Below are 11,299 nucleotides of genomic sequence, written 5' to 3'. Positions count from 1 at the left end.
AATCCAGAATAGCAGGGCCCCACTATCTAACTAATGCTGAAATAATTATTTGCAACATATGACTGCTCTATTAATTTGTGAGCCCACAAAGAAGCTGTTTTAAATCCTCTAAACTAAACTTAAGTACTTGTGTTTATTCATGCACCAAAAACCATTAAATATTCTGTGACAAACACAAGCTAAGCATAACTGCAAATCCTTACTGAATTGAAATCAGAACGATTAACACATTACGCTTGATTCATTAGAAATTAACTTCTGCATTTTACCCTCATCTGACTGAAATTAAGATTTTAAGGAGCTATCATTGCCAGGAGAAGATCAATCTGAACTGCAACAAATGAATCAATTACAACCTGGTACAGTATGTTGATTGAAAAAAAAAACAGTTTTGAACAAATCCCTTTCATCCACATACAAATGTTAAGACTTGCATTTTATATATGTGAAAAGTAATCAGAAGTCATTACAGAGGATATATAACTTTTTAAAAGGCTTTCTAACAGTACAATAGGCTTAGGGTGGACCTCTGGGTTTGATTAGATCTTTTGTTTCCTTTTTATTCCCATAAGCATAAGAAAATGTAAACTCATGAGTGCCAGTGTAATAATGTGAAGCAGTGATTTTGCTTCTGCCTATAAATAATATCTCAACCATTACAGATATTCAGCTAATTAGCAAGTGTGTGTATACAGTACATGCACAAGCAACTACCTTTATTTTACGTTAAATTAATCTCAATGTCCTTTAAGATTTAATACAGAGCAAGAACAAACTGGTTTGTATTACTGCTGCGGTAACAAAACATTGCTGTTCAGAAAGAGCTAAATAATGAGCACATTAAAGATACTTATTGTCACGTTCACCAGCAACTGTAAACGACCTTTCGCTAAACCGACCACAGCTATGGGTAATTCCAGCAAGAGCCAGCATTATCCAATCACGAAACCACACTAATTACCAAACCCTCCACTTCCTGGGATATTTAAACCCTCATTACCTGCACTCGGTATTAGCCTCTATCCCTTAGAGCTCCTACCTCGCCATTGTTATTGAGAAATTCTCTCTCTTTCGGATTGATACTCAGGTCTTCGAATATTCTTCCTTCATCCCATGACTCCGACTTCAGCCCCATGACTTGGATATCTAGGTTTTGATCCCCTCTGATGGAAACCCTGGTCATCGACATCCTACCTTCATCCCACAACTCCGACTTCAGCCCCACAATTTAGATATCTACCCTTTGATCCTCTCTGACGGAAACCCTGGTCATTGACATCCTACCTTCGTAGGAGCAAGTATAAAAATGATGATGATAATAATAATAAACAACTTTATTTTATATAGCGTCTTCAAAAGTGGCTTCAAAAAGCGCTTTACAGAATGATGACAACAACAATAAAAAATTACACAAGATATGCACAATGAGAATACACAAAGAGATGAGACAGTAAATGAAGGTACTGAATACAGGTGACTCTCTAATATCCTTGGGGATAGAGTTCCAGAGTTTGGGGGCATAACAGGAGAAGGTCCTGTCACATATAGAGTGTAGATGGACTTAGGGGACAGATAAGAGACCAGAATGAAAAGAGGTTGCGAGGTGGGGATTAGGGCGATAATAGCTCAGACAGATACCGAGGTGCCAAGCCGTGCAGATCCTTATAGGTGAGAGCACGAGGATGTTTTGTATGTTTTATGATTACCATTAGACATTAATTAAGTGATGATATACTGTACATTCACACTAAACTACTTTTATCACATTTTTTCCTAATTTGATTTTGAATATGGAAAGAGTGTTTTTGCAAGCGGAAAGGGGAGGTGGAGGGTGTAAATCCTTGCTGTAGACACTACTCTGAGCAAGAAAATTTATCAGAATCGGCATAGTTCTAGAAATGGGCACCAGCATTGTTGTGGTTCCCTCTAAGCTGTACGTGTCTGCTCATGCACACAGATTGTGAAATCAGCACACATAGGAAAAACTACAGTACGGACAAAAAATTCAATTCCACCAGAAATATGATAATAATAAAACAAACACAGTCGGCAACTGAAAAATGCTAAATTGACCACGAGACTGGCTGCGAGAGGCCCAACTTGGCTGTGTGCATTATTATTGCTACTCAATAATCGATATCTATGCTCTCATAGTCTCGAATCTCATGCTCATGCTCGCTCGACACTCAGTCTCTATCACTGGGCTTGTTGAATTGCTGTCCCAGTCTTTTCGATCTCTATGCTTCTATGAGAACGAATATATTAACAAAAAATAATTTAATGTTTACAATTTTACATACACTCAATTTAGCACAAGTTTTTGTCAGGGGGAAAAACATTTGCACAACATGAAATCTTTGCGCACACAGGCCCTTAAAAATTAGAGGGAACATTGGTCGCATCCATTGGTACCTACAATACTGTACATACAGTACCTTCAGTCATCTCAGTCACACTGAAGAAAACAGGACAGTTTCCTTCTGCAAATAATTTGAATCATAAGAATTCGTGGACTGGTTTTTGTATGGACTGGTTTTTGTATACTGTTCTTTTACTTTAAAGCTGCATTAGAAGGAAATAAAAGTCAAATACAGCAGGGAGTCTTTTATAATTCCCTAACAGCTGAAGATTTTAGTGGATCATTTTGAAAGTGACTAAAATTAATCTTCCTCTGCTCTTCTCACTGCAGATGCCATGCTGAGAACAGTATCACAGCACTATTTCTATTTCACCAGTGGAACCTTCCTCCAGCTTTGCAACTCATGAAATAAATGAGGTCTTGCAGCAGATTTTTAAACTGGAGCCAATGTAGAAGTGCCACATCATAATTCAGGTTAATGCACAACAGAGAATGCTTAGTCTCTGCTAAGCATTTGCAGTGTACTCTTCCCAAATATCTCAAAAGCTTGAAAATGGAAAGTTATTCAGTACAAGGATGGAAATAAGTCTATACTTTGCACTGCACAATATTCCAGTTCAGTGGTGTGTTGTCTTCTTTGCTGTGTGAAATGGTAACTATAACATTTTTACCATGGTTTTACAATATTCATTCTATGCTCCATTACTATTACATGTTTCACATTGATGGTACAGTAAATCTGGTATTTTTATATTTAATTACTATTAATAACTTAATAATAATTTTTAATTTAATTATTATTTAATAATAATTGCTTACACTTATATAGCACTTTTCTGGACACTCCACTGTAATGAGGTAATGAGGACTCCCCTCCACCACACCAATGTGAAACATCCACCTGGATGGCAGCCATAGTGTGCCAGAACACTTACAAGCTCTCAGCTCATCAGCTATCAGTGGGGAGGAGAGAAGAGTAATGAAGCCAATTCACAAATGGGGATTATTAGCAGGCCCTGATTGGTGAGGTCCAATGGGAAATTTGGCCAGGACGCTGAGGTTACACCCCTACAACTTTGAAAAACACCCTGTGATTTTTAATGACCAAAGAGAGTCAAGTCAGGACCTCAGTTTTACATCTCATCCTGCACCTGCTTACAGTATAGTGTCCCTGTCACTATACTGGGGCATTAGGACCCACATGGACTACACAGTGACCATGACCATGGTTGCTGCTGGCCCCACTACCACCTCTTCCAGCAGCAACCAGTTTTTCCAGGAGGTCTCCCATCCAGTTACTGACCAGGCTCACATCTGCTTAGCTTCAGTGGGTTACCAGTTGTGAGTTGCAGAGTGATATGGCTGCTGGCTATATACAATATCAAGTGTAATAAGCAATAACATTGATTATGACTTCATTTACACATCTTGCTTCTGTTTGAGTCCTTGGGAAAAAACATTATGTCAATGTTCTCTAAATTTCTAGAACAACATGGAAACACTTTTTTTGCAGCAAATGAAAAGATACATCCATCATCTTTAATGAAAGTGTTATTTTCACACATTGTCTGTGAACCATTAAGAGGCAATCAGTTTTTCATATCTGAACATGTAAATTACAGTATAAAAAATAATGTATTTAGACTTCCTCAGTGTAAATTGTGATGTAATCCATCTCTGTGAAATTTATTCTTTGATATACCAATGAAGGGAATTTAATGTCCGTTAAATAACACACACCAGTAGATGGTACTCTTACATTTCATTGGTTACTCTCTACTTATGTAGAACTCAGACTCAATGTTTTCTTTAATATTTTATGTACTTTTAATTACATAATTGTTTATTTGCCATTGCTCTGTTACTAGAATTCTGTAGATGAAAGTAATAGATTTTACAATTGCACTCTTCTATTTTGTTACCAATCCTTAGGAGAACTTATGTTAATTATAACATTAAACATGATTTGCATTATTCTAAAACCATCTTAAACCACCTAAAGCTAAAATAAAGTAACCTAGAAGTGTTCTATTTTAATTAACCACACTGGGGCCCACTGTATCATTGTTAAATATTTAAATATTTTAACTGTCACCCTTTATAGATAAACATATGCTTTTCCTCATAGCTGCCTGTGAGGTCTTTATCCAAAAGAAATGCAAAAACACAGGCTCTATTTATAGGAAAGCTGAAGGATTGAAGATCTTTAGTGTAAAGATATGCAATATTCTGTTAATTTAAACAGACTTACTGTATGTACTGTCCAATGAACTGTAATTAATAACAGACATTTGAAATGGTCTTCAATATTTCACACAATACATTTACAGTAGGGGTTATACCCCTACTCTTTTCGAGAAGCGCCCTGGGATTTTTAATGACCACAGAGAGTCAGGACCTCAGTTTTACGTCTCATCCGAAGGACGGCACCTGTTTACACTATAGTGTCCCCGTCACTATACTGGGGCATTAGGACCCACATGGACCACATGGTGAGCGTTCTGGCGCACTATGGCTGCCGTCGCATCATCCAGGTGGATGCTGCACATTGGTGGTGGTGGAGGGGAGTCCCCATTACCTGTAAAGCGCTTTGAGTGGAGTGTCCAGAAAAGCACTATATAAGTGTAAGCAATTATTAATTATTATTATTATTATAAGTAACGTGGATGTCACGATCGCTAACCCCTCCTTTTAAGGGCGCTCCAGCCCTTCCTTGTTATCTCCCATTACCTGCACCTGTTCCCTATTTCCGTTCCCCCTTAAAAGCCAGAAGCAGACTCCACTACTGGTTCCTCATTGAATCCCGTTTCGTGAGAGCCCGGGCTCCTGCTGCGTCTGGCTCCGTTATGGTTTTAACCCTTCGTTCCTGATTCCCCCCGCAGGTCCCGACTCGACTCCTGGTTTTTAATTCCTTCGGATGAATCGTCTGCCATTGGACTACTCTTCTGTTTTGGATTCCCTATTTTGGATTTCGTCTTTGATTGTTCACCCCGGACTCACTTCCCCCGGACACCTGCTCACCTTGGACGTGTCTCCATACCGTTCTCCTGCTTGATTTTCTCCCTACTGTGTCCTCACCAACCAGATCGTGTTGTCTGCATAGGGCCCGGAAAAAACTGTTTGTGACGGTGGATCTACAGAAGCTAATATCACCATAGCTTCAAATGTTTAAATATGCACAATGGATATTCTGATTATGATTTTGAGAGACTTGTGAAATCTAAGAACCATAATGTGTCTTATGCTTTTTTTTTTCTTCCCACTCATAAAATGTGTTGGGACAGAAGAACATGTTTTCCTCAATATGAAGGACTAAAGCACATCTCAGAGGCACTGGCTATTGGAATTATTCTACAGCATGTGAAGAACACCTGATCAAGTAAAGACACCAGTTCTATTATCCAAAGATCAGTGGTTCAATTCTGGGCTCTACTTTTACTTGACCAAGATTCTCCCAGCAATCAGTCAAGCACTGCAGATTGAGTGGGGTCATAGTCAGTAATACTCTTCTTATCTTTCCAGGAAAAAGCAATCACTATTATTCCTTAGGCACCTGTGAGCCTGCAGTGCTGTTCCTGCATTAGTCCTTCGTGTAAAGTTTAACAGTTTTAGAGTTATAAAATCTCTAACGCCTCCATTATGTTACTGGGGACTATAAGCTTGAGAATTTGAAAAGGTGCATGCTGTCTATCTACGTCTCTCACTGCCTGTAACAGTATCAGAATTTTACTGAAGTAATGAGGTGACTTAATTCTGAACAAGCATTTGCAAGCTGGAATATCAAGAAAAAAATAATTGACACAAAAAGCTAAAAAATGAACTACATAAAACTGTCACGACTATAGTCCCCCCTCCTTAAGGGTGCTCCAGCCCTTTCACTAAAGACTTCATTCCATGCACCTGCGCCCTATTCCCTGCCCACCTTATAAGCCAGGCGCTGACGCTCTTCCGGGCTCTGCATCTGATTTCCATATCGTGCGAGTCCGGGACCAGGAAGCGCCTGGTCCCGTTAAGGTTTTAACCTCCGTTCCCGTTCCTGTTCCCCGTCCGCCGGTTCCGACCCGGCCTTCGTGGTTTTAATTCCGAGTTCTGATGGATCTCCTGGTTTTGGACTTACCTTCGTGTTTTGGATACTCTATGGATTATTCTTTGGGATTGTTCGCCTCGGCCACACCTCCCCCGTGCACCAGCGCACCTTGGACACGCCCCCCTGTCTTCAGCCCTGTTTTCCTGCATGACGTTTCCCTAGTGTTCCCCCACTCCGTCGGACTGTGTTGTCCGCATAGGGTCCGGAAAGAACTGTTCGTTACAAAAACCAAATGCAAAAGACACATTTTTTTTTGTTTTTGTAGGGACTAGATTGTCACAGTATGTGTCACAACCCAGATCTCGTTACAATACATGACACAGACAATGTGAAGCACTACATCTTTAAGTTTCCTTATTGAATCGGACTGCAGTTTACAAGGCTGGCTTCAGGCTTTTAAATTTAGAGCACACTGAAGCTAGCTTTGAAACCAATTGGCAGAACCATTACATTTCTTTAAAGTATAAAAATGCTGTTACAAATAATACAATGAGCTGAGCTGCCGCTTATTGAAAAGAACACTGATTTCTTACATACAAAGCACATGTTCCCTTTAAAAGACTAACAAAGAGGCAATAAAATAAAATTGTGATTGATTTCTATAGTTTTGTAGATTATATGGAAAACTGATTTATCTTTAAAAACATGAATAGATCAAAGTACTGTCTTGAATAAAGCACTATAGTTAAACTTAAAACTTTATTTTCCCTTCAATACAGCAAGGATTAATTGAAATACATTTTCACTTTTAAAATACAGCACAGATTAATCATAAATTGCATAGAAAAATTATGATGATTTCATCTAACCATGTAAATGCCAATATTTTTTTTATTATATCTTGTCAATGCATTACAATGAATCTTCTGACTGTGAAGATGACTTTTTATAAAATGTAAGAAAATATAAGGTTCTCCTTGTAGGGTAAACAGTTTCAGATTAAATATATTTCTAATTTTAGCTGATTGCAATGTAAATATGATCTTTAAAACAGTAAATTGATAATGATCAGCAGCTTTAAGCTTCTGCTTTTCTGTATGTTTTCTCTTAATGTATGTCATGCCCTCTGCAGCCAGAGGGTGCTCCTACTCTGTTCTGTCCTTGGTGTTCTCTGTTTTCTGTCCCTGCGCTTTGTTGTCCTTCCGGGGTCTCTATCTCTGGGGCTATATATTTCCAGGTCACTCATTTACCTTCGCTCAGCAATGACGTTCGGATGTTCTGAGACCCACTTAGCATCCAGGTTGCCCCACGTCCGCTGCCTGAGGACATTGGTTTCTATAAGACTCCTGAACTGCTGAGCCCGGGCTAATCCCCTGTTCTGCCGCTACGCATATGGGTCTTTTTCCACTCTCCTGCCTCTCCACAGTTCGTCCCTTCCGACATCCGTGACAGAATGCTGAGCCTCCTACTGTCCCCGCAAGTGGAGCTTTTTGTTTTTCCTCAGTTTTTTTTCTCTGGGTTTTTTTTTCTCAGGTCTCCTATTCATATCACGGGATGCTTTTTCTAACTCCTGTGCCTGTGAGCAGGCTGCGGCCTAGTTTTCCTCAGGTTGTCTTTCTGGCATCCGTGATTGAATGTTGAGCTGGCCCTCCTATCCTCATTGCTGGACATCATTCCGGTCATCCATGCCTGTGAGCGGAGCCATGTGCCTGGCTTTCCTCGGGTTGTCCACTCCGATATCAGCGATAGGGTGGTGAGCCTTTTTTCCTCTCCCTTTCTAATTGCTGGATATAACCTTCCTGACATCCCTGCCTGTGAGCAGGCTGTGGCCTAGCTTTCCTTGTGTTGTCTTCTGCCGATATCAGCATTAGCTTGGTGAGCCTTTTTTGCAGTTCCTCCATTCTTATTGCTGGATATCACTCCGGACATCCGTGCCTGTAAACAGGCTGTGGCCTGGCTTTCCACAGGTTGTCCACTCCAATATCAGTGATAGAATGTGAACGTGCCTATTGCCCAATCTGTGGTATTTTTCCCAGGTTATTGTGTTTTTATTCTTGTTTTTTGCTTAGCATTTTTATTTTTCACTTCCTGGGCTCCCCTTCTCTCTTGTCCCCCTGACCCCTGTGTTGTGAAACTCTTGGTTCCTATCTGTTTATTGTAGTTTGTTACCCTGGTCTCCCAGGTTTATTTCTGTCATTGTTTGCTTGTGTACTTTTCTTTTTTTAAAAAAAATCTCTGGAGCTCTACCTGACCCCCCTCCTTCCTCTATCCAATAAAGCTTTATATCCTGGAGGAGAAGGCAGCTCTCAGCCATGGACTCCCGGAGGTTTCCTTTCAGTTAAATGAGGTTTTTCCTCCCCCCAGTGCTGTGCAGTTCACTTATTTGTATGGGCGTCAGGAGCTGCCCATGAAGGCGGGGGGTACGGTCACACCTTCTGAAGCCAGAGGGCACTCCTACTCTGTTCTGTCCCTAGTTTCCTGCGCTTTGCTCTCCTTCCAGGGTCTCTCTCTCTGGGGCTATATATTTTCGGGTCACTCATTCACTTTAGCTCAGCAATGATGTTCGGATGTCCTGAGACCCGCCTAGCATCCAGGTTGCCCCACGTCCGCTGCCTGAGGGCATTAGTTTCTATATGACTCCTGAACTGCATAGCCCGGGCTAATCCCCTGTTCTGCCGCTATGCATATGGGTCTTTTTCCGCTCTCCTGCCTCTCCACAGTTCGTCCCTTCTGACATCCGTGACAATGTATATGCCCTGGTATAATTACACTCTATGTTGCTGTCTGCAGTGTCACTGATGAACTGTATTTTATATCTTTTTAAAGAAGCCAGCTCTTATATCTTGTTATAACTTACTTACTGTTCTGAAGTCAATTACCCTCAACTGAGGCAGTTCCCTCAGTGCCTAAAGGGATATTTACTTTTACAGTTGAAGGCACATGTCATCTTTTCTCATTGAAAAGTCTAATATCACAGAAATATGTGAGGGTGTTCTGGTATTACATTAAATGAATCTTCCTGAGTGAGTGTAATGTTATTTTTTTGTTATTCATCATATATATATTATATATTATATATATATATTATATATTATATTGTATATTGTATATTATATTGTATTAACCATCTCATAATCATGTAGGTCAAACTAGTCTGCCTGTTGCTACTTTATTCATTTATTCATTTTCAGTCCACTTACCCTAATAAGAGTTATTTCAGTTGGTGAGAGATATGTGCATTACTCACTGAGGACTATAGAAGAAATACAATCAGAATTCCATAAATCATCTGTTGATGAAAGACATGCAATCTTTAATGCAAAACTGGTGGTATGAAACTCCAGATGGAAGACATTATTTTGGAAGCTGTATATAAGGAATGGTTGATACATGATATCTGTTCTGTAGGATTGTTATTTATTATCTGGTTATTGTCAGGCTAACCATGAGGATCTTAATTTATATTTTCCACAATATCTGTGTTGCGTTTAAAGATTGAGCAGCAATACTGTGATTCTTCAGAGAAGAAGCTTGTCTGGAGTGTTAACAGGTAATCAAAACACAACACCCTCATCTTTTACGTAGTACAAAAACTCCTTGATTTCTTCTTCTGTATATTTCAGAACTGTTCCTTTTGAGATCTACTAGTTTATCTTTAGGAGGACACATCATTAACAATGCCGTATTATTTTTTTCTATAAACATTTTTTTAATTTTAGATGAACACCTACTGTGAATCAGATTTTAGTCTTTCATACTTCTCAGCTCAAAATGAAAATAAATATCCACTATGTAGTAGACAATTTATTAACCATTCTTTTTAAGAAGGCAGAACTAGAGTTAAACATGACCAGAACCTTCCTCTAGAATGTTATTAAGATTCCTCTTGTAACAAATGAATTACAATAGACACATAACAAATACACTAGAACACTGAGTTAGGAAACAGATAATCTTCCCATAATATTGAATTTCTCTTAGCACAATGGAAGTTTGTCACTTTACAAAAATGCTCTTCTTCCAATTAAAGTTCTAATTCTATTAAAGTTTGCTAATAGAAAAGAATAACTGTTGCTCCAATATTTCCTGATCACTAATGTATGTAATTACATTCTCACTCTACCAATATCAGCAAGCAATCACATTTGAGGATTAATCAAGTCTTATTTTACAAAATTTGTGGAACCTATTATACAGGTCTAAATCGAGAAAAAGTGGTGGAACACTTCTTTGATTTTAATTAAACTATCCGATGTACGGTATATTCCTTTTCAAAAGTGGGAATGAGTTTATTTAGATTTCACCATTGTATTTCTTTATAAAATACATCAAAATATGTTTCATCAGGATATTAGTTTTACTTTTTTATTATTAGGAAGCAAATCTAAAAAATATTATTATTAATAAAATATTGCCAGAAAGTCAAGAGTAGCATGAAAAATGGTGAACATGGGTAACAAATGCATATTATGACAGAAGTACGTTCTTGTGCCACTTCATATTTAAGTGGTCGTTTCCAAATCTGCAGGAAATATATCATCATTATGTGATTTTGTGGAATTATCTTTGTATTTCAAACAAGATTTGTAAACAATATTATAACAAAGACAATAAGTCATATATATTTATAAGGTGTGTAAAAAGGCACATAAATATTTTTAAAATATTCTAACCAAGCACATACATACAGTATATACAAGTATATACTGTACACAATGTATCATAGATAGGTTGAGTGAAGTTTTATTCAAATTATAAAGTCAATATTTTGGCTTTTTTCCTTGGCTTGGGGACCGTGATAATTCAGGGGAAAAGACTGAGTCTCCATAGCAACTCTAGCAGTGTCTTTTCCAGCACTTAAAATTATCGACCTCTCCTTTGTGGTTTGCATAGCATTTTGACGCGCTATATAT

Source organism: Lepisosteus platostomus, chromosome 21, assembly GCF_059453375.1.
Source record: "Lepisosteus platostomus isolate fLepPlt1 chromosome 21, fLepPlt1.hap1, whole genome shotgun sequence".
NCBI classification, from domain to species: domain Eukaryota; kingdom Metazoa; phylum Chordata; class Actinopteri; order Semionotiformes; family Lepisosteidae; genus Lepisosteus; species Lepisosteus platostomus.
This window is presented reverse-complemented; position numbering follows the sequence as displayed.